Genomic DNA, 21226 nt, shown 5'->3' on the forward strand with positions numbered 1-21226 from the left:
AGTGTAAGGGACCTTAATCCTCCTCTTATTGACATGACATATCGTAATGGCTTCTTTGGTTACCTATCAAGTTACTGTGTACTTAGAAAGCTTTAATCTGTAGATTATTTACTCAATAGACTGTAACGGCTTCGCATAATAGCCCATAACAGCTTCCAGCAGTTATGGCCTATTGTGTCACAGGGAGTTTGTGTTGATTTTTCCCCCCTAAATCTAACACAAAGCATCTAAGATAATATACGGTATTCTGCCGGCCTAATAAGAAGTGCCTAAACTCTCACTTTGTTCTTTTTTTTTTTTTTTTGCTTTTAAAAAGTCAATATTGAGAATAGCATTTGTTTTCCAAAAACAGCAAGAGGAAAAATAGAAACCGCTCCCTGCCCAGAACTGGACTGCTTTCACCGCCTCCCTCTCTCATCTCACCTTGCTCCGTCTCCCTCCAGGCACTCGCCCGGGCTCCCTCCTCTTCCCAGCTGTGGATTTCCACAATACCTGTAAGAATTTTGTAATTCTTGAAACTTCTGTCCCACTATGCAAAGTGGCCAAAAGTGGGCAGAAAGCTCAGAGATACTGGAGACTGAGCGTAAAATACCCATATGCCACTCCTGTTCAGCAATCACAATACCGACATGCAAACCGACTTACTTGCCCACCTTCCTTATTTACCTGTTAGTGTAAGGGCTATGGTGCACCGTGAGAGGTTGTAATAAAAAGGGAAAACAGTATATTCAAGACCCTATAAGCCAGGTTTAACATGGATGTCTAGAAGATGTCATGTAAATGCTGGCTGTAGCAGACATAGACTAAAAGGTTCTAATTTAGACATACTCTTGTTATAGCAATTACAGTAATGCCAGATCATCAGAACACTGGCCATTCTCTGGGTAAACGGGAAAAGGAAAGGGAACCATGTGGATGCAATTTTGTGAAGGCATTTTTAATTTTCTTTGTCTTCAAGATGTTCAGAATTTGAAGGACATTTCCCACCAGGTGAAAACAACTTTAATTTTGAGCCTAACTGCTCCAAATTGATTTGATTTCATTTAAAACCTAGCTAATTAATTAAAACCACTTGACAATGCCCCTTTAATGTTTAACCAAAGAGCACACCGTACTCCAGCTGAGCTGCTAAATGTTTATGTCTTATTAGCAGGCTTCCCAAAGCTTAGAGAAAAAGATTTCTGTGCAAGTTCTCACCCCATCTTTTAATTACACCTAAACAACTCGGCTCATTATAATTCTACTACGAACTTTGCTCACAAGAGCATCCTGCAACATGCATTTAGCGGGTACCAACAATACCTACCCCCACGCTCGTACTCACACGTCTCTCTCCATTTTTAAGCGGAAATTCCCCAGCTGAAGTCCTCAGAAAGTCACCCTGCTCCATTTCTGGCACAGTGAGCACGTTGGAATTAATTGCAAATACGAAATAAATACACTGAGAAGATGTGCATTAAACCCAAGTTATAATTAAGCAATATGGAGACGCGCACCCGGTACTCAATAAGCTCAGGGAACTTCTAAGTAGCTGGGGCTGTGGGCGGCGTGGGGAAAGGGTGCAATCGGCTCTCCCTCGTGGGGTGTTTCACCATATGCTTCTCCCCGTTTTCCCCTGTAAAAGCTGTGCGTGCACCGGGGAGCGGCACTGACTGACGGCTGGCTGGGCGCCGCGGGTGCCCCCACAGAGCTCGCCTCTTCCAGCCGCCCTCCCTGCGGCCAGGCTGCTGGCTCCGCACCAGCGCTTCCCCGTCCCGCCCCAGCACCGCTCCGCGCCTGCACCCCCTGCGGCTCCCACCCAAGGGCTTCAAGGTGGGGAGCGGAGCCCACGGGGCCACGTTTCTGCGGCTCTCTGGCTGCAGGGGCGAGACGCAAGTACCGCTCTGCCAGACGAGCGTGGGGATGGACTTTGAGCATCTCCCGTGGTATTTTTCCACGGTAACAGATTCCTCCCAACTTGCAGATGGTTAGTCACGCGGAGCAGAAATAACATCGAATTCAGTCTTCAGGCGTCGTCAGATGGGGCCTCCCTTCTTAACTCAACCTGGGGGCTGGGATGGTAATTTGCCTGTGCTTAAGGAATAATTTTTTTAAACATAAACAACATCTTGCCATGTGCTGGCCTTTTTCTGTTTACTGGGTTTGATTTCACGCCTGAAAAAAAGCCTGTTGCGACATCCTGGTGGAGGGATTCTGCAAGAAAGTATTGGCTCCGCGAGTAAAATCATTAATGCCAGCTCAGGAGTCCTAATTGCCCCAAATGAGCTACAAGCTAAAATAGCCGAGCCCAGTTATTAGCAACCACCATACGCATCAGAGCTTGGCATGGCAGCATGGAGGGAAGGCTACATGCGAGACGCAGTTCTCAACCCTCTCCCTTTCCCCATTGCTTTTCTAAACAACTCCGTTAGGATTTATACTGTTGATGCGGGATTATTCCCTATACTTCTATTTCTTGTTCAAATGTATAGAAATTAATTTTCTGGTCATAATTTCAGTACCTCTGGGACATTAGCAGGCTGGAAGTAAAAATAGAACATCATTACAGTGTCAGGTAATGCGGATGAGTGTGACTAATAACCTGAGTGTCATTGATTTAATAATCTAATAACGTCTCTGCACACTCAGTGCTCAGACTCACCCATTGCAGATAAAGATTTAAACCTGGCTGCAGCCACAGATTAGAATCAACACCTCAGCTTTAGGAGTCAGAACCGATGATAAGCAACCCATGGCTGGTATCCAAAAAATTAAAGTGGGGGAAGGAGCCGGCTGGTATCTGCAGCTTGCACCGCAAAGGGGGCAGGTTTTCCATTCCCCGGGGTTACAGCAGTGGGAGGTCACGGCTCCCCGGCAGAGATGTTTCTCAAGCTCAAAGAGAAATGCTCACCAGCTAGCAAAGGTCTGGCAGGTTTCAAATAGCCACTGGCCTGCCAACAGCTTGGCCTATGATGGTCTAAAAGGCAAAGGAAAAGCGTATGAAGGTCAGGCACACCACCAACCCGGAAAGGTCCGATCCACACCCTTGAAACAGGAGGGAGGGTGAAGCGAGCGGGCTTTGAATCAGGACACATATCTTCTGACTTGAGATGATCTGGGTATTCATTTGGAGAAAAGCTGCCACAACAGCCCCGAGCTGCTTGCAGAAAGCTGCCAGGGAAAGACCTCCTTCCCCTTAGAGCATCCCTTTAGCCAGTCCCATCCATCACCCCTATTTTTGGGAGCGCAGCCCCCTCCAAGCAGCGATGCCGGGTCCGGCCCCGCCGTGCTGCCGTCGGACGGGTGGTAAAGGTGTTGCTTCCCCCTGGCAGCCCCAGGATGAGCTGGGAGATGGATCTCACCCACAGGGTATGAAACCATGCAGAGATGCCTGCTAATGAGACACGACACCAGGTTTATTGTAATTTGGTTGGAATGGGGACTATCGATCTTCTCAAACTGTGTGTGAAAATCCCATTCCCTGTCGAGGCACCTCCAGGCTTGGCCGGTTTGGGCTCCGTATGCTTTATTATTAATGCAGCAAGATTTGCCTTTACCTGGGACTGCGCTGGCACCGTGGAGGACAAATGCACTTTAGGCAAAATCTTTGACCGTGGGAGCTTCAAGCCCCTTCCAGGGGGGCTTCCTGCAAATAATTCAGCTTTTTTCCAGACCACACTCTGAAGGCCACATCAGTCTTCTCCAACACCACTTCATCTCAAGCATATTTACTTGTTTCCAGTTAACTTCACCCAGATAACAGGAAAACTCCCCGGAGAGTTGCCATAGAAACACCCAATGGAGACAAGGCGAGATTAGGGCAGCAGAGCCCGAAGATACCGCTAAGATTAAGAAAGATTTAGCTCCCGCTCCATGAGTATCATTGCCCTGGAAAAGGAGCAAAAATAGGAGTTAAAACGGAAAATGTCCTGTGGTGGTTAGTGATGGAGTGACTGCTGATAGCTCCATTCCCCCGGGGAGATTCACCACCATGAAGCTGCAGAAAAGCCTCTCCAGGGGTCTTCTCCAAAGGTTTCCAACCTCAGTGATAGTCTGCTGAATCTCAATAGGACATGTGAGTCCCGTCTGCAAAAAGGTGTTTAAAAAATGTACCCAGATCTTTTCCATTGCCTGGCGACGCTGGTAACCCTTTAAGCAAAGCAGTGTCCTTCTGCATAATGGACTGAGAAGGATAGGATTAAATGCAAGAAAGAAATATAACAAGAAGTCAAGGAGCTACCTACCATTAGCAGCTATTTGAGTGTCAGGCAGTCTCGATTCGGGCAATTTACCAGCGCTTTTGTCCAAGCCATTCATTCAACAAAACACTATTACGAAAATAGATGTCATTGGAAGCACTTTTTAATATATAAAATATTCTTTTTTTGCTATTCAACAGTGTACTCAACTCCATTTTTCTATTAAATTCTGTTAAATTTCCTAGAGTTTGAACAGAAAGCCCTAACGATAAGAAACTGGTGTCCTAGTCATCTGCATAAGCCAAATTTTTGGTACGGTTACTGTGCTTCCTCCTATTTGATGCTCATACACACAAATACTGAGGGTCATTAGAAATGAATTATCCCTAACTGTAAAATAGAAGGGGATTCATCAACTATATTGATTTTTCTTGCGTGTGTGTAGCTCCTTTGGCAATTAGTTGTTGAATAAACCACTGTTTCATTCCTGTGAACCAAATTTTAGTTGCAGAGTTTTCTTTATTCTAACAGTAAGCTTTCCTCTGCACTATTTTTCCTCATGCGGACTGTCAGCCCGTATTTGCAGGCATATTTCTCTTACAGCCAACGGGGTGGTTGATTAACACGTACTCCATGAGTCAAAGGTGGAGCTGATGGGGGAGCCGAAAGCAAACAGGATCTTCATCGGGAATGATGTGTGCCTGCTCGGGAGCTCGAGGATGGGCAGCCCTTAGCAGACAGCTAAAAACACAGGCAAACTCAGAAAACTCCCAAGGCAAGAAAAAAACCAATTGGTGCACACCAAAGACCTAAAAGAAATTTGGAAGAAAAAAAAAAAGGAGACGAAAACCCCAGTAATTTTATAGAAAAGGCACGTACTATAGCCAAAAATCCACCTCTCTCACTCTAATTGTAAGCCGGGAGGTTGGCTGGGCTGGGTGGAATCTGCTGGGGGTTCGTGAGTACATTTGTCTTAACTGCATTCATGCGGTTGCGGGGTTCTTTGATTTGATCTTGAGATAACTGATGTCTGATTTTTATGTGCGTTTCTGACAGATGTGAAGGACACCAAGAGTAGGGAATGGATTGTATCTATGCACAAAGTTGTGGAAAACGTTCTTAATGCCAAAACGAAGTTAGGTATTAAATCTCACAAAGAAGTAGGCAAATTCTGCATCTAACGACTTATCAAGTAAACTTGTAGTCGGAGTAGATGATATCAATTTCTGTGGTTTATAAGCACCAGAGAGACGCTTCATAAAAGGAAGAATAATATGATTAAAATTAATGTAAAATACCATAGGAAGCATAACTTTTAAGTTTCATTTTTCCAGTACTGGGACTTCTAGAACTAGTTGGAATAAAATAATCTCAGAGCGTATTGCTTTCCACTGGAACTACACGCACAGAAATTAATGTTCCCAGAAACTAGCATTTTTCTGAACAACAAAACCATAACTGATCACCAATGAGCTTCCTCATCCGAGCAAACACTCAGCCGAATCAGTCAGCTGCTCCAGGTTCATTACTTGGTGTGCTAATGCCCTACGCAATAAACACAACAAATGAAATATGGAATTACTCTAACCACAAAATCATTACTAATTGGTTATCCCCAGCATGTAAGATTCAGGGAAGAAATACCATTTCAAATAGCTTCCTGCAAAGTTATCCCTGGGCACCCTTTCAGGTCTGCGTCCTCCCTGCCACGGAGGAGCAGGAGCTCAGCGCTGCCTTGGCAAGCCGGCCTCCTCCAGTACGCAGTCTGCTCAGTGAGGTCCCTTGGACCGCTCTTCCCATTCATCACATCTCATCCATCCTGAGTTTTCTCATTCCATGCTATATGCAGTCATTTCAATTTTGTGAACTTATTTGCAAAATTTTATCTTGATTCTATTTCCCCATAGATTATTTATCCTTAAAGTCCATGCTGACACTTAATAATTGTCTAAAACTTGATGCAGCCAAACTCTTCAATTCTACATTGCCTGAACCACACAGATTATTGTGGAAAACATAGCATAAACAATGCGTAAGTTATTCTAATTAACCCATTTACAGGTTATCTTGTTCTTACCTCAGTTTTCTTATTACATGCAAAAGAGCCTGAGAATTTAATAAGCTGTCTCCGGTTTGGCGTGGCAGTTCAGATTGCGCCACCTCTCCTACGCACAGTCCCTGCCATATATATTGTTTAATCATTTTGAAGACGAGACGGTTGCATCAGTGACCCACGAGGGCTTGTCGAGCAACACGTCACATTTGCAACCCCCTGTATCTTCTATACAGGAGAGAGTCCCCAAACCTGCTCTTACATATTTTGAAACTGCACTTTGGGCCTCCCAGCAGAGCTGTTATTTAACTTCCAACTGGATGTAAATGAACACATTTTATTAATCAAACAGCATTTAAGTCTGAACAAGAAATCAGCTTCCTCTCAACATTGTAGCAGGGCCTGTATGAAACTATTCTGGCTTTGCTCATGAACGGGAGCGGATCTTTTTACCATCTTAGACATGCTCGGAGGCTAATGAAGACAAAGCCCAAGAGAAGCACATGCAAAAGGACAAAAATTTTCTTCCACATATTAGCTATAAAAATGCAGCTTACATAGTGCAGTGTTCCAGGCCCAAATGAAGTCAAATTACCGGCAGAGTTAATCTTGGTGTAAAGTGTCTTAATGTTAACAATATAAAAAGACAAATTAGCCACACATGCGTGTTGGACAGGATATTGGAGTTTGGCTTGGTAGGGCAGTATATAATTCTCCCATTCTCACTGAAAGGTAAAAAGCCTCACATTAGAGCTCATTCAGAAATTGCTGACAAAACCTCCTCTCTCCTTCCTGCTCCCCTTATTCTTCACGTAGGAAAAAAAAAGGGGGGAGAGTGTTGAAGTGGAAACTTTTCTCAGCTATGTGTGAGATCTGGGTGGCTGCTCCAGCACAAAGGGTGCTGGGTCTGCAGGGGCACAGTCCTGCCAGCACAGCCCAGGGGAGGCACACGGGACCCCGGTCCGACCTCTCTGCACCACCCAGGTAAATCCCTAACCCCCGGGACCATGGCTTTCTCTCTCTCTCCTTTTAAAAATACATTTCCTTGTGGTAGTTTGGGGGTTTTTGCTGTTACCCATTTGACAGTGTTCCTCACATGAACACCGAATGCCATCCCCTCTAGTTTTTAGATTTAAAAGGCGCAAAGAGAGAGGCTGCTGGCTCAGCACTGTTAATTCGGTACAGCGATGTTTTCCTTAAGGAAACATCAGCACACCAGGTAAGAAATAATGCTTAGAAATGCATGGCCTTTGATTAAGCTTTTTCCTTGACAGACCATAGGAAGAGCCCCTGCCAGCCCTGCAGCTGCATACCAGCATTCCCAGCCCAGGGCACGCGTGTGGTCCAGTGTTTCTGAGCTGGAGGGCTCAGCACAAGCCTCTTCCCCCCATCCCAAAGAAACGGATATCCCAAGAGCTGAGAACTCTTGTGGAAACTGCCGTTACCTTTTAATTTACCAAAGCAGCTGGCACTGGTCCTTCGCCATGCAATAACCAGCTGCCCCGAGGGTCTGCCAGACCTGGGGTCTCCAGCTGCAGCCCTGGCCCCCGGGAGCCATCACGCTGGTTAATGAAGTTGCCCCATCGTGGCTCTCACTTAGTGAAGTGACAAGAATCGCATACATCTCTGTTCTCCCCTGCCAGGACCGCCTCTATTGCTGGTTTTGGAAACACAAAGTGAAAATCCATAGTTAATGCAGCTCCCCAGGAGACTGGGGACTCTCCCAGACCTTCTGAATTAGAATAATATTAAATCATAAAATGTCTGGGCCTTGCATGCACCTGGATTTGTGGATGCTCATCAACCCTAAATACAGGCATAGGACCTCGTGTTTGACTGCCTTTAGCTCTAGTCTGATTAAGCGTTTAGGAGGGTCACCAGAATCCCAGGATCTTTATCCTCATAAACCTTCTGGATTTAATAGTGACAACTTCTACTGGGCAAATTAGGCAAGTCAATTTTATAGCAAAGGCAAGTCAAATCTGCTATAATTAATTCAAATTAACACACCCACAAGCTTCTGAAGCCTATCATTAGTAAGGTGTCGCTTCAGGGATGCCTGCAGAAACATCCAAATACAAGTCGTTATTAAGAACCTTAGGACTAAACATTTCACAGGAAACCAGAAATAACCTGCACAAAAGCAGGCTGGATTACAGAAACCCAGATGTTATCTTCCTGCAGAACTTTATTATTAACATGGTCAACAAAGCAAAACACTTTCCTGTAAATCTGATTCTTTAACATTACATTTAACTGTTCGATATTAAGCCTCTATGGATAATTACTGGAGTGTATCCCATGCTACCTACGGTCTACAATAGGAAACGATACCTCTGAAACTCTGAATAGCACGACGCCATTCAGGAAATGAGAAAGGATTGTGGTTTGCAGTTACTACCTTCACATGTCGCTTGCTGATTTTTTTCCTTTAGGAAATCACAGTGTCCAGCATGGATGTTTAATGTGATCAGGTGTTTGTGAGAAAAAACATCAAAGCAAGAGCTCTGAGGCCAAAAACGCTTATCTTGAGACAACAAAATTATTATTTAGATGCAGAAAAAAATCAATTTTGATGTTAGAATGAGATCGCGGTCTAGTCGCTTCAGCTTTTTATTTCATGCATTGGACAAGGATGCTGGAAACAGAGGCCAGGGAGCGATTTCAGAGCATTACATTGTGGAACAGACTCATAGACCATTGCTGGAGCACAATGAAGCTTTCTGAGTTGTCAAATGTTAAATAGTTAATTGTACGGAGAGGGACAATAGCCAGAGAAATGTTGCTAGGTGCAGAGGACATTATTGCTGGTGTACTGACAGCCTAAATACCGTGTGCGCTACCCTGATGCAGTCTTGGACCGAGCTGGGGTAGATCTTGCCTGCAGCACAGCACGGATGCTTGGCACCAACTCGCCGCTGCAAGAATATTGCTTTGGGTTTGATGTTCATGCGAGAAATTTACCTCTAATACAACAAAAATGGCCACATTTGCCACTATCCAAAAAAAGATTTGGCTTTGTTTGGTGATGAAGTCCTGCCAGCAGTCTGGAGAGGCAGTAAGACAGAAATGAAATTGGATGCTGAGCGTCCAGAGAACCCAGCGACTGGTGAGAAACAGGGAAACTTTGCCAGCAGAAAAAGCACAGCAGCCACACGCCGATGTTACCAGCCTTTACCCTGCTGAAAGAAACAGGCTATTTGAGCAGAGATTCACATGAGAAAAAATACGCTGGTGTGTTGAGGCTGGACACCCAGCTCTGCCCTGTGCCAGCCCTGCATGAGCCATCGTTTCCCCTCCCCATCCCCGGGGCAGAAACCAGCGGGTCGGCCAAAGCAGGAGGATGCTCCCGCTGCACGGTAAGCGTCTCTGTGCTGACACTCCAGACAGCAGCAGAGGAGGCAGGTTTCCTCAGGCTGGGTGAACCGCGGCTGCTCTGGAGATGCTTTGCATTAGATGAGACTCTGCAAGCGCAGAAACGCCCACCGGCACGGCAGGACCGGGCAGGCAGACAGGCGTGACAAAGAAGGGAGGCTGAGCAGAAAGGGGCACATTTTCTACAGGCTCTCTTCAGACATAAACGGCACTTCTATAAGCGATGCTAAATGACACCACCCTCCCTCCACCCCTCGCTCCCAGTTGCCTACTTACATTAGCATTTGCCAGCTGTCAAGCTCTTGCTCGGTTCCAGTGAAATCTCCTGGATTTTCTCCGCTTTCAGTGATTACGTTGAACTGCTGGGATCAGCTCCTGCTGGCACTGGAATTGCCAAATCACCCTCTGCTTTTTTTATATTTTTTTTTCCCCTTTCTCCTTACTAACTTGAACCAATGCAGACCCCAGCACAGACACAATGCTTTCTAGCAGGGCACGGGAGAGACTGCCAGCCTCCTCAGGACTGTCTCCTAATGGAGAGCTGAGGTTCTTTATAACAGAAACAGCTCTCAGAGACACTGAGAGCTCACTCACATCACTTACCGAAGAGATGGTACAGACCTAACATCTTCAAGTGCCGTCTAAAACAGAGATGAGAACAAGTCATCTCCTTCTGCTTTATGAGAATGGCCAGGCTGGCTCAAATGAGAAATCCCTCTAGCCCGGTACCTTGTCTCTAACACCACGGAGTTGTAGATGCCTACAGAAAAGATTAAGACCAGGACAAACACACAATGATAATAGCCTGGGGTGCTTTGATGGTCCCCAGTGATCTGGACTTCGAGACTTTCTGAGCCAGAGGCAGTCTCTCAGTTTGTAATAGCCCTCGCTGCATCACTCTGCCATGAACTCGTCTAATTGGGTTTTGCACCATTTAAGCTTTTGGCCGTCCCAGCCTCCCACGGCAAGGAGTGCCACAGTTGAACAACGTGTTGGGAGAGGAAAGAGCTCCCTCGTTTGTGCTGACAAGGTCTCAAGCTGCAGCTAAGTTTGTTCTCTTCTGCAAAAGCCCTGTGGACTCAGCCAAGGCACCACTTGTCTTGCTAGCCTCCAAGCTCCAAAGAAAGCCCAGCCTCAGGGCCTCACCCATATCTACCAGCCCCAGTGCCACTTTCTAATGGGCAGAAATAATCGTTAGAGGGCAGAATGAGACCTGGACCCCAATGTGACTCATAATAAATATGAATTACTAAAAATTAGGCATGGTTGAAGTTTTACTTTCTCATACCTCAGCAGCTGCATTTGGACAAGCCTTTAAACATCTGGCTTACCTGAACACGTTTGAGCCACACTGGGCTTTAGATCAGAAAATTTTACCAAAAAAGCAGTCATGTGCACGCGAGATGTATGTAGGCATGTAGACATCCCTCCGTTCCACTCATGAGGTTTTTTAAAATCATTTTCTCCTAAAGCCCAATTTAGCAACTGCAGTAGAGACTTGGTGTTTTTATGCAAATTTTCAAATTTACAGAAGTGCTGAGCTGAACTGGGATTTGAAGTGAAGGCTTCCTTGCTATTCCTCCTGCCATTTAAACACCAAGCAGGGGTACACTGGTAGAGGCAGCCAGGAATAGATCTGAAACTTCAAAAGTGTCAAAATTGAATCCTGATGAACTGGGGATTGAGAGAGAGCCAGCCAGCGCAGCCTGGGTCTCAAAAGTCTGAACACTCACCCAGGGCTTCAGAAAATAAGGTTTAGATAATAAAGTCACCGCTGGTGAATGCCATAACCCTTGTGCTTTGCTGGAGATAGTATTCTCTGCCAAAAGTTTTGGGCTGGATAAACTAATATTTTCTGATGAGAAATTGTTTTGCTGAAAGTTTCTGACTAGCTCCCTGTATCACAGAGCACCCAGATGTGGGATCACAGCCTTTGCCAGATAACACATTTCTGCGCCGTGACACTCAGCCCGGGCCAGGCTGCAAAAGTTAATTTACTGTAAGTTGCTGATAGTGTCACTGATGGTTTATCATTCCCGGATTGGTATGTCTCTAGCCTGATTTAAACTGGTAACAGCTTGGATCGCATTTTTAATTGTGGTTTGAGTATAACTGTCTGGTTATTTGTATAGGCAAAAATACTGGCATCCCAATGGGGTCATCACTCGTCCAGATCATATAGAGGAACAGCTAAAACGCCGTGTGTGTTACCGTCACAAGCATCACTCCTAATAATCATGTACTCCATGAAATATAATTTTTAGGAAGTTGTGTTTAAAAAACAGATTGCGTTTCTGATATGCCCTGCCAACAAGGTATTTAACAGAGCTGCGCTGGCTCTAATGCCCCTCTTTTGCATCCTTTCAGGGACAAGAATAGATATATCACCATCATGACATTAGCAAACATGGAGACTGCAGACACTTCGTGAAATAAATTGGGAATGGCAGGCTAAGTACTTGAATTGACGATGCAGGAGCCACTGGGCCTGTCACACTATTGCTGGGAGAATCGACAGCGAACCTTGCTCTCCTCAGCATTAACGACTGCAGCTCCGTCAGCCGCACGAGCTGGGAGTCCAGCTGCAACATCACCTCCACACAGCCCAGGTGAGGCAAAATTAAGAAGCTACAGCCATGCCTTGGTGGGTGATCTTACAGAACCCCTGCCACCCTGCTACTCAGCCTGCCGCGTACTTCGCCTGCTACTTTAAATGTGTTTTTTCTCTCTAAATGCCTCAAATGCGCTGCAGTGTCAACCTGTCAGAGTGCCTTCATGAACAGAATGACCTGCCAGCCAAAGAGCTCTTGACCCGATCTTGGACTTGATGAAAGAATGGTGGAAAAAAAAGAAAAAGCTTACATTAAGGACTAAAAGTAAAATATATAAAAAGAATTACTTACTTTAAACAAGAAACTGAATAAATAGGCAATCTATTAATGTATTTCTAATCCAGGAGTCAGGAGGAGAGTGGCATTTCAAGATATTATGTGTAAGCTGTGAAAAAGGGTGAACCAGAAGGAAGCACGACCTTGACATTCGGCAGACACAGGCTGCAGATCCAGAGCACAGTCTCCTCCACAAGTGACCCTCACCAGGTCTAACCCACCAGCATGGTGTGCTGTTACCATACCCACCTTTTCTGCTGCTAGAGGTGCAGGCTCTGAAGTTCACCCAGAAGCACCAACTCTCCGAGTTTCCACAGAGGACGATGCCCCCATGGTCATGCAGGAGGCACTTCGGGAGGCACAGACCCGCCGGACAAACCATCGCCTGCAAAACACTGGGCAAAACAACTGAACACTACATGTGTAGTCTGACAATAAGAAGGTGGGAAATGACCAACAGATTTCCCAAGCAAATCACGGCAAACCAATTTGTCAGGATAATTAGCATGGAGGCAAAGGGGAGCGGTAGATGTGATACATCTTGGCTAAGGAAGGCTCTTGACACCATCCCATTTAACTTTCACATGAGCAAAATGAGGAAATGGAAGCTAAATGAAAATTTACTGCAGATCTACACTCTCAAAATTATTATTTGCAACTCACCTTCAAACATAGCCCTGTCCTGTAGACCGACTTTCTGCTGGCAGGATGGATAGTTCACCTACAAAACTGCAAATGCATGGCTGCATGGGGGCACGTCACTCTGAGCAACAGGATCACGGTTCAAGATGACCTCCCCAGATGGGAGAACTGGCCCAACATCACCATGGTGAAGTTCAATAAAGCCATTTGTGGAATACCACAACCCAACAAGTAGGTTGAGACAGCTCTCTAAAGCTGTCCCTTTTCCTCTTGGAGGAAGAGACAGTGCCTTTCCTTGTGAAACCTTCTTCTGAGCCTGCCTTGAGAGCTTCTCCTTGTACTTAAAACTAAGAGAGTATTTCCAGCAACAGCTGGGTTTCATCCGTGCCTCATTTCCAGATGGATAGCACTGTGCCTTGCTCCTGCCCCTGTGCTGCTGCTTCCTGAGGGACCTGGATGCTTACCTTTGTCCCCAAGCTTGGGCTACAAGCCTTTAAGTGACTTTTGCAAGAGAAACCAAGTCCTAAAAAAAAAAAAAAAAAAAAAAAAAAAAAAAATCTAAGTTCTTTTCCAAATTTTGACCCTACTTTTAAGTTTTTCCATTTTTAGTGGGTGCATTTTTACCTTTTAGCATGATATTGCCTTTAAAACACCACAAACAACACTTCAATAGATAAATAATTTAAAGAAAATAAAATAGATGCTTTATCAGAGCACCCAGCTGTTCAGCCATCCGGCAGGGCATGCTAGACTGGGGATAGTCGAGGGCTGCGTGTAGACCTGATTGCCCATTAAAGAGGCACACATTTCACAATGCCGCAATCAAAGCTCTCTGGAGAATTAAGCATTGTGCCCACGTGTAATATGTCAGTTATTTGCCAGCAGGGGAAACACTGTAAGAAGTGAATGAGTTTTACTCTGTTCAGTGACATTACTAATGACTCATGCAGGATTATGGGTAACAAACCTTTGAAATGAGAGGTTGAGTTGTACACTACATTATACATCTGAATTTCATGGTATATTAGTGACAGTGATTGGTAATACAATATGATGGGAAATTGCTAACATCAGAGAGAAGTTAATACGATGCACTGCAATTTCTCAGAGTCCCATACTTTTTCTAGCACCACCCATAATCTGCTCATTACAGTTTGGCAAAGAGCAATCCCTCTCGTGGAGTGAGGGGCACCAGCACTCTGACAGCTGGTCATAAATTTGAATAGAAGATATGCAATCTGAAATGTTCATGTTTCCATGGATCGTTACCCAATTGTATCTCCTCTAAGAACCAGGTGATTTTTTAACATCCTGCGACAGTTTGTTTCTGCTGATAATTTCTCTCTCCAGATAAATCTGATGCCAGCTCATGTCTTATAGCATTTCTTCCCCTTCTTGTTCTATTAAAATGGTTGATACAGTCTACACGCACGTTAACTAAACATCAGTTAATGGAGCGTGACTAAGAAGAATTAATATATTTACAAAAAAGAAATATTTCTAGGCCATTAAAATAAGTGTAAAATTACTCACACAAGGCATTAAAATTACAAACGTGTCCATAGATTTATGTTTACAGACTCTGGCAAACCCTGTGGCCACACGTGTCCCCTCAGTCACTCCTGTTCCAAACAGCATAAGTAAATGTTTAAACTCTTTACTTGATAGTAACCTGGAATATTCTGTGGCTGTTTTGCGAGGCCAGTAAATATCCATCTGACCTTCTCCATTTCTAGAAGATTTGGTGTTTCTTGGGGAAAGAGCCTATGAATAGAGGATTGTCCTGGAGTAATGCCCCTGAAGACCAAACTCCACATATCCATATAGCAGATGCACCAAGAGCATCACTTTCACAAGGAACTTGAAATGGGGAGTCATTCCCAGGGCAAGGTGGGAACACCAGTCTCCATGCCTTGTCCATACTCACACCAAACCCACCATTGCTGACATTCATTTCTTCTCTTCTGCCTGCATTGCTCGAGGTGGCCACGTGCGAATGTTTCTAGCTATTTCGAGGTTCTTTCTGAGCCCAGCCACCAGTGTGCGGAAACGCTCCGGGTTTAACAGCAAGAATGGCTTGTTTTTATGGTTCACTCATCACTGACACTCACCTGCTGACCTGTAGCAGAAATCTCTGCTCTTATAGTGCCCTGTGGAGCTGAAGGGATGAACAAAGGGTCGTTCATAAGCTTCACTACCATCAAGTGCCTCAGTGCTTGCATGCATCAGACCTGCCTAGGAGCGTGGGGCTGATCAAGTAAGATACTGAGGTCAATGGGTCTGGGGCTGAACCAAAGCCACTTTTGCACAGTCACCCAGTCCTCCATGTATCTGCTCTTCTTCTACCGCTGGTCTGCTCTGTGCATCCACACCTCAATTGACCAAACATCTCCCAGAGCTATTCATGCAAAGTGTCCAGCACAAAGGAGCCTTCATGTCTCCTAGAGGCCCCTGGTGGTACCTTGAGATAGGTAGAAGACAGAGGAATTACACGTGCTGCCACTGATACAGCTCAGCTCCCATGCCAAAGCGATGGGTTTAAAGACTGCATTATTTGATTTAATCCTGCTTTTGCTGGAGAAGCTCTTGGAGGGAGGCCCAAAATACTTTGTGTGGCAAGTCCATTGAAAACCATAGCCAAGATCCCATCAGCGGGTAGGACAGGAACTGGATGGTAATTATGATGAGTGAATAGAAGACAGTATCTCCCTCCAGCGTTAAATTCAAGCCCTGACCTTTTCCAACATAATGACTAACTCAACCTTTACATAATAATGTGTGTGATATTTGGAGAGTATAACATATGTGTCATTTTAATTAATTGAACAGAAATAGATTCACAGAAGAAAAATGAATTAACCAATCAGCAATCACCTTTCCATCTATTTGATGTCAGAATAATTAGTTTATTCTCCTAATCTCTTGACCCCTCTAGAAATCGTAACCTTGCTGACCTCCTTGAGAATAGGAACTCATTTGAATAGCACCATAATTGTGCTCTGGGTGCATTATCATCTAGTTTAATTTTTATTAAGGTAATCTTATCCCTTCTTATTACGTCTTTCTCTGAAAGGCTGACCCAAACCCTGGGAAAGACTGCAGGACTTTGCTCAATAACATCAGTGTACTTTGGATCAAGACCGTGGCCAGCAGAATCCTTCCTCCTAGAAGATGGGCTGGTTTTGTTAGCTGGAGGATCAGCAATAATTTTACCGCCGTTCTGTCTGCGGACGGCAATATTCAGACATGTGTCCTGACATTGGCAGTTGCAGACTGTTACCAACTAGCAAATGCTTAAACAAGATCGCAATTTGTTCCAGAATGATAAAATGACCCTACGAAGTGAATTACACTGTGAAAAATAAATGTAAAATACTGTGTAGATGCACAAATGATTATTTCATTATCTGGCCAATGTATGAACGACAGATACAAATTGTTCCAATCATAGAGTGATGAAAGAGTAATGAACAATGGGTTCTTGAATGAGCACAGGAAGAAAATAATGAATTGCAGTTTAAATGAAATCGGGAGTCAATGGACTGGATCACAGACTGTCCTTCAGACATAGGAATTCTGCATTAGTTAAACACTGTCACTTGGACAAACGTCCTTTAAGAGGAAGGAAGCTAAATGGGTCAGAGAAAGAGACAAATACGATGAGCCTGGCCACTGGCTTGCTTTTAGCAAGCTGGACTGGAGCATTCCCATTCCTGTTGCTTTGCCAATTCACACGCTGATCTACTAGAAATTAGCCGCTTGCACTCTGCAAAGCTGACAGACCATTTGTACTTTTGCCTTTTCCCTATTTTAACCTTGCCCTTCCTCTACTACTCAATCACTTTAAGGCAACATCTGATGAGATCTCTTACACATAATTTGGGCATAGAATGAAGACCAAGACACCAAAAGCTTCTCGGAAAGAAAGTGTCAGTTATGTAGAAATAACATACGTGGCAAAAGCTCCCTTATTTTTTTGTTGGAAAACTTTCTGCGATAGACGGACTTATCTTTTCTTTTGCTCCGTACCAATAAACCAAGAATAAGCCAAGGATTTCTAATGTTATTTTCAAAGAAACATGTCACATTTCCTGTACCATTTCTATCCATCACATTGCACAGCATCTTGTTAGATCTGTACTGAAGCTACATTTGTCTCATGAGCGCAGGACATCTGACCATTTTAGCTCGCTGTACAGAATCTCTTTACGCTCGATGAAGACATCTTAAAAACCAGCAGAAACTAGCTGGTTTCACAGGCAGGGCTCAAACGGTCTCACAAACCAGCTCACTCTTCCTGCTGCTCTGCCCCTGCCACAGCCAGGGCCCACGCTGTTCCCCAGCATCTGCCCTCCTGCCCCTCACACAACAGCAAGCACAAAAGGCAGAGACAGAGCTTCGAGCCGACATGCCTCAGTAAAGGACATGGTGCTCTGGGCTGGGCATCCCTGAGGGAAAGGTCATCTTTCCTCCCCTGGTGCTCAATAGCCTCAACACGTTTGAAAACAAGGGAGTCCCAAATCCACCAAGCGTGAGCACCATCAAAAGCCAGAGAGTGATGGCAAGGTGAAAAGCAGGGGAAAACAGGTTTGGTTTTTTTTTTTTCTTGCCTTGCAGATAGAAATAAATATTCGTTGGACAAAAAACGAACGGAGAAAGGTGGCTTCTCTGCTGTGTAAGTGCCTGAAAGGCCGCCTGCTTCTGCCTAATTCAATGACATCTTCTGTGAAGGGTTTCTCCCCTGCAAGGTCAGGGCAGACTTCATGTGCCTGCTATGTACGTGTGAGACAACGTCCATAAAACACTATCCATCGCTATATGTAGGCAGCCTGTCCAGGCAGAATCAGACCACAACCAGCCATACCACTTACAGCCCCTCACTCTCCCTCTAATCAGATTTATGTTTCAACAGATCCTGATGCCATGAGCATGAGCCTCTCAGAAAACTTGCCTGCAACTCCATAAGAGTGCCCAGGAATGCTGAAACACAGCCCAAGACAAGCAGCCCAGCACACCACAGGCAGCCTACGGAGCTATGGGGCACCGTTAATGCATAGAGAGCAGAGGTAAAACACCTTCCTGGGGACCGTGCTGAATACCCAGGGAAAAGCATTCCTCATTGACTCAGAGAGGCAGAATTATCCTCACCTGACAGATAAGTATTACAAAACACAATAAGGATTGGAAACTCCGGAGTATTTCAGTTCCTCCCTCACTCTGGTTTTATCCCTGTCCCAGGGGCCTTTCCCATGTGGAAACAACAGCTCTGCCCCTGGTAAGAGCCTCAAAACAAGGGGACCTCATTCCCCTGGAGTTTGATAAATATCCCCCTACTGAGCCTTTCAGCAGAAAACCCCAGCATTAGAGCCAAAAATCAAACTGATCCAATGTGGTGTTATCACTGGCTTGCCGTCAGACCTCCTAGCTGATTTTGGGTCTCAGGTCGTCTACGGCATAGCATGACATGATCCTTCATGGTCTCCTCCAAGCCAACCTGGTGTCAGCAGTCCATTCAGCCAAGTGAGACTGCAGTTCAAACATCTGGCTCTGAATAGCCACCCAGCCACCACCTCGGATTTGAAACCAAACTGAAAATATTCCCTGGCGCACACCGCAGAGAGCCCCGCTCCTGTCCAACAGTCGGATCACCACCGTGCAAAAACACACGGCACCCTGCCTGGGTGATGGGAGAGGCCTGAGGTGGGCCCTGGCACCTGGAAGGATGCTCCTCACTCCCCCACCCCGGCTCCAGTCCCTGCTGTCCCGTTTGATAATAATCAACACGGCTTTGGTCTCGAAGAGGCTTGGGCTTCGAAAGGCTTCAGTCAGGCTGAGTGCTGCTTCAGGATGAAAACAGTGAGCAACAGTGGCAGCGCTGGGTTTTAGATAGGAAAACAAAATGCATTAGATAATTCGGGGTAGTCAGTCTAGAGATATGATCTGGCACGGGCTCCGAAGACAACCGGGACAGCCCGGGCACATCGTGTTAATAGTTCGGAGCCCTGAGACAAGGCGAGACCCCAGCTCCCGCGCCCGCAGCGTGTCTGCTGCTGCTGTCAGCTGTCTGCGGGGAGCCCTCGCCCTGCGGTGCGGAGGAGGCAGATCTGCCCTGCCGGCGTTCCCACACACCGGCCCTCTCATCCTGCAAAGCGTGACAGCCCCGAGGTGCCGCAGGGGCTCGCCACAAACCAACCGAAGTGCAAATTACAGGAAGGTACTCCTGTGCTAAAAGGGGTGCGCTCCAGCCCCAGCTCTCCGGTGGCTGAGTCCTGCCTCCCCAGCAGAATAACTGTGTCACCAGAGGATGTCAGCACAGCCCAGGTAGCACCGGCGACATCAGCAGCAAATGCTTAACGCGGGCTAGCAGCAAGCGCCCAGCTCAGACCTGACCCGTATTAAGGCCCACGCTCTTTTGGCTTCACTGCTTTTATTATCCCGGTACTTTGATGACACTAGCAGAGGAACCGTCACCTGCGTAGCAGCGCTGTGAGCTGCACGCTCACCCTGCGAGACCGAAGCCGCCTGCCCAGCTGGGCTCTCACACGAACTGTATCCAACGTGCCTCCCTGGTGCGGGGTTCAGGCAGCGCTGCACTTCCAGCAGGACAGTCACAGGTGGGATGGACAAACAGCCAAGTCCCGGAGGCAAGCGGTGCCATCCCGCTGCAGTGCTGAGCTCTGCTGGCTGCACAGACACACTTGTCTGAGACAGCGGATGGATCAGAGCATCCCTGCCAGCCTATCTCCGTCAAGGCGCTGCTGCTCACACCGTGCATGCAGCAGCTGCCAGATCTTAACCTGCAACATCTCTACCTGGCACCAAGCAGCATCGCTGCCAGGAAACCTGGGGAAGTTTTGAGTGACACCCGAACACACCATCCCAGAGCCCACCTCTTATGCTGCTCAGACCTCAGAGTTGAAAGCAAACTGATAAAAACTGTGAGTCCCACAGCCAGCCACTCAATCTCTGCCACCAGCCCCCCTGGCTGGCCAAATTCCTCTGCGTATGGTGCTCACCAGCTTGAGAAACACCTCGACAGGCAGAAGCTGCTTGCCAAAGTGTCGGTCATACCTCCTCACCCCCCTCCATTGTTACAGATTTTGGAAATAACCACAAATGCCTCCTTGCTTCGCTAACAGCGAGCGAGCGCCGTAACAGCAGGCTGCCGGGAGCAGCGAGGCGATGGTGTAGGTTGCAAGACTATGCAGGAGGGAGGGGGTGAGCGACAGGAGTCAGCCTCTTCGCTGAGAGTAATCCACAGCAGGAAAACCCCTGGAAAACAGTGCACTCTACATCACCCAGAAAAAAGCAAGCCAGAAAAGCCAGTGCACGCGGTGGAGAACACAGCATCGCTTCTGCTGGGCGACACGGGGAGCGGTAAGCACTGGCAATGGGGAGGTTTGCAGGCTGTGCCTTACGAATGTGCCTGGGTACCACAGGGCTCTCTGTGTGTTTGCCTTTGTTGGGCTGGGTTTGCTCCGTCCTTGCCTCGGCGTGCATAGCTGCACAAGTAATGAATGCGCCTATTAAAATCCAGCCAGAACATTTGTCTCTGTAGCTGACAGAGAGGCTTCCACACCTCAGCGATATGCTGCATTTCTTTGTATTTGCTCTGAACGCTCCACACGCTCGGTTCAGCATTTTTAGATTCCGAGGCAGATGCGCTGGATTGATTTCTAATGTAACTGTCATAATTAACTATACTTTGTAATGGTCTCAATGCAAACATGTGAAGCAGACTTGGAGGCACAGATTTCGCTGCATTACACCAGGGCTTCCCACATACTTTATGTGGTTCCAGAGCACAGTGCCTCATTCTGGATTAATAATCGATAAACAGGAGCTTCAATTACCCAGCCGTACATCGAAGGACAAATACACTGTCAGTAAGTGGGCACAGCGTCATTAAAGTCATTACTGGTTACATCGTAGTCACTTGGTTTTCAGTGTTAAATTTAATTAACCATTTCACTCAAACTTGGCTGGTTACGCAAAAACTTGCAGGAGATTCCAAAGTCTCATCAGAAAAAGGAAAAAAAAAAAAAAAGAAATGTGCACTGCTCGCAGTGCTCGACTCCTGGATGAGGAGT

This window comes from Mycteria americana, chromosome 10, assembly GCF_035582795.1.
Source record: "Mycteria americana isolate JAX WOST 10 ecotype Jacksonville Zoo and Gardens chromosome 10, USCA_MyAme_1.0, whole genome shotgun sequence".
Classification (NCBI taxonomy): domain Eukaryota; kingdom Metazoa; phylum Chordata; class Aves; order Ciconiiformes; family Ciconiidae; genus Mycteria; species Mycteria americana.